We start from the raw sequence: 7,375 nt of genomic DNA on the forward strand, positions 1-7,375 counted from the left end.
GGACCGTTTTAGCAAGATGGCTCATTTCATTGCTCTTCCCCGACTGCCATCTGCCCAAGGGTTGGCAGTTTTGTTTCTCCGTCATATTTTCAGACTTCATGGGTTGCCTACTGATATTGTTTCTGATCGGGGTCCACAATTCATCGCACAATTCTGGAAGTGTTTTTGTGCTTCATTAAAGATGAAATTGTCGTTAACATCCGGTTACCACCCACAATCCAACGGGCAAACCGAGCGAGTTAACCAATCATTGAAACAGTATTTGCGTTTGTATTCAGCCAAACTCCAGAATGATTGGTCCGAGTTTCTTCCGTTGGCAGAGTTTGCTTACAATAATTCCTGTCATTCCTCCACTAAAGTGTCTCCATTCTTTTCAGTTTTTGGTTTTCACCCCAGAGCCAATTCTTTTTTTCATCATTCCTCAGTCTCCCCGCTAACCTTAATCTCCCATCTCAGAGCCATTTGGAAAAAAGTGCACCTTGCTCTCAGAAAAGCGGCCTTTTGAGAGAAGAAATTTTCTGACAGGCTCCGACGTCCTTGCACTTTTAATGTGGGAGATAGGGTATGGTTGTCGACTCGTAACATCAGGCTTCGACAATCCTCGGCTAGATTGGGACCCAAATTTATTGGGCCATTTCTTATTATTAAAAGAGTCAACCCGGTTGCCTTCCGGTTACGTTTACCAAAATCTCTTAGGATTGGAAATACGTTTCATTGCTCCCTGTTGAAACTATACGTTTCTTCCAGTAGATTTCCTCGGAGGATCTCTCAGGGTAGATCTCTGGTGGATGTACAGGGACAACAGGAGTTCTTGGTGGAGAAGGTTCTCGATTCCAAATTGTCCCGGGGCCGGCTGTATTTTCTGGTTCACTGGAGAGGCTATGGTCCGGAGGAAAGATCTTAGGTCTTGGATAAGGATCTTCATGCCCCGAGGCTCAAGAGGGCATTTTTTCGGGAATTTCCTCGGAAACCTGGCTTTAGGGGTTCCTTGACCCCTCCTCAAGGGGGGGTACTGTTAGGCGCCGGGGTCCGCTCGTCTGCGCGGCCCGGCGCCTAGCAACTAGGGACGCCGTGCGCGTACAGCCGCCGGCTCCCTAGCAACGCTAGACGCCGGGCGCGCTGAGCCGCACGGACCCTAGCAACGGGGACGCCACTGGCGGACCGCGTTCCCCATTGCTGGGGCCTGTTTAAATTATAGGTGCACCTGTTTTCTGGCCGTGCAGCAAGGCAGCTGCATGGCATTCATTCTAATCAGCTGTCAGCAGCTGATTGGAGGACTCCTGTTTAAATACACTCTCAGGGCTTCTCACAGACGCCGGTAATAGCTTCCTGCATGCTGTCTTTGTTTGCTGAGAGTCTGTTTCCAGTCCTGCTGTATCCGGTCGTTCCAGTCCTCTGAAGTCCTGTACTCGGGAGTTGTCATCTCGTCCCTGGAGTCCTGACCGACCACCGTTTGACATCCAGTGGTGTTCGTGAGTCGCGGCTCTGCCGTGTGTAGCGGCTCGGCCGCTTTACCCTTTGTTATTTGTGTTTGGAGCATTTTGCGGAGGGTTCCGCTTCCACAGGTCCACTCTGGTATCTGGCGGTGCCGGGTAGGAGTACTGGATAAGTGGATTTTGGTTGTCCTTTTCCCTGGCGGTTTTTCCGCACATACTTTAGGTTTGTTAGTTAGCTCGTAGCCCCTGGCCTGTTTGTTAGTTAGCGGCCCTCTTGTTATCATCCTGCCTCGGATTTCCCTTTGTCTCTCATTAAGACCGGGGGGCATCGAAGTTGGGCAGACATAATCCGCCCTTCAAACGCGGCTGCCAAGGGCTCAAGAAACCATAGTCTCGCAAGGGATTTTCGATAGCACGGGTGAGACAACAGAGTTAGGGCGCCAGGGGCTATTATTCTTTCCTGCTCCCGTTCCCAGCATTCCATTCCAGTGCTCCGGTCATAGTCATAAGATCTCCTCTGGCCAGGAGTGCTGGAATCATAACAATGCCAAGATGGGTACTTGTGGCAGAGGCCGCCCACCACATCTAGCTCTTCTCACTGTGGGGGCCCCAGGACTGTGTGGCTGGCATATGGGGGCAGGTAAGAGGGTCCGATCTTAAATGGACCCGCATTTAAATTGCGGTCAGCCGCGTGTCCAGGGAGACAGACCACATGGCTGGCATGGACACTGGCTCCGGTCAGGGTTTCCACTAGACCACCAGGGCATATAAGGCACAGGTGTTAGTGTATACACTAAATTTATAAAGGCCTTTAGTACCAGAGTTGGAAAACCAGCAATGGAAGGCGGCGCTTAACCTGTAGCCCCTCCCCAGCTTTGGGTGTCAGTCTACTGCAGAATTCCCACCCTTCCCTCAGAAACCAGGGCAGCAGGTCTCCAGGAATGCTGGGCTCAGTCTCCCTGTAAAAACATCTCTAAGGAGCCAGGTTTTTACAAGCGCTTTCAAAACCAGGCTGAGTAGTGGATTCAAGTGCCCATTACAGTTATATTACTGTGTATTTATCTGCATTGTTTGCTTTCAGGGTTATTCTGAGTTAAATTGCTGACTTTTGTCACATACTACACTTGGTTACATAGTTACTTTTGCAATAAAAGTGTGTGATTGTGACACACAAATTTTGCAGTTATGTCTAACAAGGCAAAAAGTTGCAAACAGTCAGAAACCCCATTATTGCTTTCATGTAAAATGTGCTCTGAAGGGTTATCTGCACAGGATGTTGTACTAGACGGGCTATGTTTTAATTGGTATACACCTCCTAGTCATTCAACAACTCCTGTACTTACACAGGAATCTCCCTGGGCTTCCTTTACACAATTATTGGGTACTCTGGTGGACAGACTTACACCAGCCATGGGTCCCCCTATGCCAGTACCAGCCCCGGATACAAATCCACCCTGGGTGGATACTCTGTCGAGTTCAGTTCAAAGTCTGGCACAGACATCTATTTACAAAAGATGCTGCCAGGGAACAAACAGCATTCTAGATCAACTAGAAATATGACATCTTCCTCTCAGTCCACTATTATATCAGACTCAAATGAGTCATCTGAGGAGGAAGGTGAAGAGAATACTCTCTGTCATGGATTCATGTGTAGCAGAGGAGGAGGCTTCTATTATTGTAGATTTACCTGCATTAATAGATGCAATTAAATCTTTCAGCTAGCTGAGGATGAACCCTCGGCTGTCGCTAAGAAAACTGATGTACTTAAATGACAGAAAATAATCAAATCTGAATTTCTACATTCTGACCATCTGATGGGAAATAGATGGGAACCTTGGAACACCCCTGGTAAAAGTTTTCTCTGTCTAAGCAACCCTCATCTCGCTATCCTATCCCTGTGGGAATTGTGCGAGGTGGGAGACTCCTCCTCCAGTGGATTCTCACACGTTTGGTAAAGACATCTATTTTACCTGTCACTACCATTAAAGGAACCCACAGATAGACGAATTGAAAATGGCCTCAAGTCCATCTGTTCACTGATGATGCTGTAAATAGGCCTACAGTGACAGCCTCATGGGCAGCAAAAGCTATTGAATCTTGGTTACAGGCAATAGAGGAGGAAAAGTAGATATATCAGAAGAGTGCAGAATCTATCTCAAGAAATCGACTTCTTACATTGGTGAAGCTCTATTTGATGCTGGTGTGCTGAAGGCAAAAGCATCAGCAACATCAGTGCTGGCAAGACGCATTATCTGGTTACGCTCTTGGAAAACTCTGGAAGTACTACCCTTTACGGGAGATGTTCTGTTTGGAGAAGAACTAAACAAAATAGTGGCATCCTTAGCGGCTGCCAAAACAGCTTTTCTTCCTTCAGCTACACCATGGCCTAAAAGCTCTAATTTTCGTACCTTTACTCCACAAGGAAAAGCGAAAGGACAAGTGTTTCCTAGGCAATAAAATGCATCAAGGTCTACTAAACTCAAAACTAAGCAGCCATGGGCAGCAATGCAATCCCCAACAAAACCTGGCAAACCCACACCCTGATGGGCCTCCCCCTGGGGGATCTCAGGGTGGGAGGCCGACCTCTTCACTTCGCACAAGTCTGGATCAAGACCACTTATGGGTGCAAGAGGTAGTCTCTCACGGGTACGCCATCTCTTTCAAAGGACGCCACGCTCAGCAATTTGTTGCACGAGTCACACATGTACAACCTCCATATTTTCCCCCTGTAGCTACATGGAATCTCTCTGTAGTATTGGATGCACTTCAAGAGACCCCTTTTGAACCTTTATAATCAGTGGACCTCAAATCGTTGACGGCTAAGACATTATTTTTATTAGCTATTTCCTCTGCCAGGAGTGGTCTCCAGGTTCCACCTAAATCAATGAATTGTACTCCCAGCTTTTGTCATACCAGATCTTTAAGTAAAAGAGTGGTCTTTGGGTGTAGTACCTGCCTTATGTATCTACGTAGACAGAACCAGTTCTATCAGAAGATCTGACTCTCTATTCATACCTTATGCATTTCACAAGCGTGGCTGGCCAGCTAACAAACAAACAGATGCTGACCAGTTGCATTAGAATGGTTGTTGCACAAGCATACAATCAAGTTGATTTGCCTGTCCCAACGTCAGTTTCTGCCCATTCTACTAGATCTATAGGACCCTCATGGGCGGTACACCATGGGGTGTCTCCTCAGCAAATATGTAAGGTCGCTACATGGTCTTCCATTCACATGTTCTACTCATAGAATTCTACTTATTTGATACCTTTGCATCCCAGGATGCTTCCTTTGGACGCAGGATTCTGTTATCCTCTCAGGCACATCCCATCCCTTAAAAATACTGCTATAAGACATCCCCGATGTTCTCCCTGTGGAACCCTATGAAAGCCAAAGAAGAAAATGAAAATTATGGTAGACTTACCTTTGTTAACTCTCTTTCTTCGAGATTCATAGGATCAGTGTCAGACTGGGGCATGAAGGGCCCACCGGGGGAATGCAGTGATAGGGGCCCATACTTAAGGTTGTGGCCAGCCTACAAAGGGGGTGTGGTCAGCCTCCACAGAGGCTTGAAATACACAATAGTCTAGTGCAGTGTAATGCAGCATATCTACCTTGTATAATTTAAGTGCACAGTCTGGAACCTGATCCCTAGAGGAAGGAGTGGGCACTCAGGCAGTAAGGCCTACCGGTGGTTTCCCTGGTACCCCTGTGGGCCAGTCTGACCCTGATAGGATCCACAGGGCGCCCACCCTGACGCACCTGCAGAGCTGGATTAAGGCATTGGGGGGCCCGGGGTACTTAAGACAGGGTGGCCCTAGGGTCTAAAATGTAAATTTTATATATTTATATATATATATATATAATGCACAATGTATCGTTTGTACTAGAGGAGTATTGGGTAGTTTGGATAAATTATATATATGAAATATAAGCCTCAAATGGCACCACAATCAATGATTGTGGTGCCATTTGAGGCTTATATTTCATGTTCTGACAACAGTGCGGTTAGCCCCTGAGGAAGAACAGTCGGTTGAAACAGCTGTCAGGCTGTGTTTGCTGTATTTGCTGTACTTCACCATGCCGTTTGGTTAAGGAATAAATCCTGCTTTTCTTTCATCTACACGTGAGTGCTGGCTTGTCTACTTTTTCTGTATCGCTGGAGAAGTGAGTGTTTTATATTTATTCTCTGTCTCCCCATCCGGCACACGCGCTAGCAGAGAGTGTTCTTCTTTCCTGCAGCCTGCGTGCTCAGCCAGTCACTGAGCCGCAGGCTGCAGCTTGACATTCTATTGGGTAGCTGAGCCGTCGCTCAGCAAGCAGACCAGGAAGCTCTGCAGCGCCGGCGGCTGTGTGAGCAGCGGCTGGGCAGTCAGTAGGTAGCGCAGCACCGCAGATTGGATCAGATTTCAGATCGAATCTGTGGCAGATGGCAGGGGGCCCTTTCAGACAGGGGGGGCCCGGGATACTGACCCCCCGGAGGGCCCCCCCCCCCTTAATCCGGCTCTGCGTACCTGGCCTCTCTGGGTTTTTATGACATTAGTCACTGGTTCTATTTCCCTGTCTTCGAGAATGTGTTCTTATGTATACCATATCTTTCTTCTCTCCAATCCACTTCCTGCTTTGGGCTTGTTAACAAAACTGACCTGCCTGAGCATGGAGGTGGGGTTATAGGGGAGAGGAGCTGATCATTCTGGGAAGCCTGAAAGCTTAACTGTTTGGTGCCCGGACTCTCATCCACCACCTACAACCCCGATGTTCTCCCTGTGTACCCTATGAACCTCGAAGAAAGAGCGTTAACAAAGGTAAGTCTACCATAACTCTCATTTTTTATGTGGTTGTGAATATTTAAAAAAGCCTTATTACATTTTTCTGATAGTTCCTCCCATAATTAATTTAGATAATTATAAATGGTTTTCTTCATTGCAGAGATTTGCCTGAGCAGAGTAGACGGATGTAATGTGTCCAGTACTGCTGAAATTATATATTCATCATAGGATGTCTGCAAGACTGGGTAGCTCATATATACAACACCTACTGTAAAGTATGGGATGCGGTCAATTTACCTACAATCAAATTCCCGACGGTCAAAATCCATTCACTAATGGTTAAAATCCCGACAAGGTCAAAATACCGACATGGTCAAAATACTGACATTTAAAATACCTTCATGGTCAAAATACCCACATTTAAAAAGTCGACAGGTCATAAAGACGACAGGAGTTTTTCATGATTCTTTCATTAAAACCGACTTGTTCATACTTTACCATGACAGTGGACGTGGAGAGGGGAATATAATAGTGTGCCGAGCACAGTAAGGCACCGTGCCCAATGCAAGGCGAGCGTAGCGAGCCATGCGTGGAGACGTGGCACACTTGTACGGTGTTCATGTCGACCTATGTCGACACACACAAAACAATAAAAACTTGTGTCGACTTTTTGACCTGTCAACATTTTAAATGTCTGTATTTTGACCTTGTCAGGGTTTTGACCATCGGTCAACTGTTGCCGGGATTTTGACCATGAGGATTTTGATTGTAGGTTTTTCATACTAAACCCGTTAAGTATTTCATGGCTTTTCATTTATTGATGAATTCGGAAATTGTATCAAACTGCTCTGCACATTATTTAAAACCATTTCAGCGATAGCCCTGACTCATTACATTTCATATGTAAAACTTACCCAGGAGGAATAGAGCCACTTCAGACAGTTTTTGTTAGATTTACATTAACATTTTCACCAAATGTTGAGTATTCGGGAACCACAAAATTCCTGGAAATGGGATGCCTACAATTCTGCCAATTGAGAGGTAGGAGTTACCAGGTAAAAAATATATGACAAGTCATATATTTGCATTTAAAAATGTATGTTTGTAAATGTATTACAGGTTGTGTTTCCCATATGCAAAACGCTTGGGACCAGAAGCATTTCAGATACG

The sequence above is a fragment of the Pseudophryne corroboree genome, chromosome 1 (assembly GCF_028390025.1).
Source record: "Pseudophryne corroboree isolate aPseCor3 chromosome 1, aPseCor3.hap2, whole genome shotgun sequence".
Classification (NCBI taxonomy): domain Eukaryota; kingdom Metazoa; phylum Chordata; class Amphibia; order Anura; family Myobatrachidae; genus Pseudophryne; species Pseudophryne corroboree.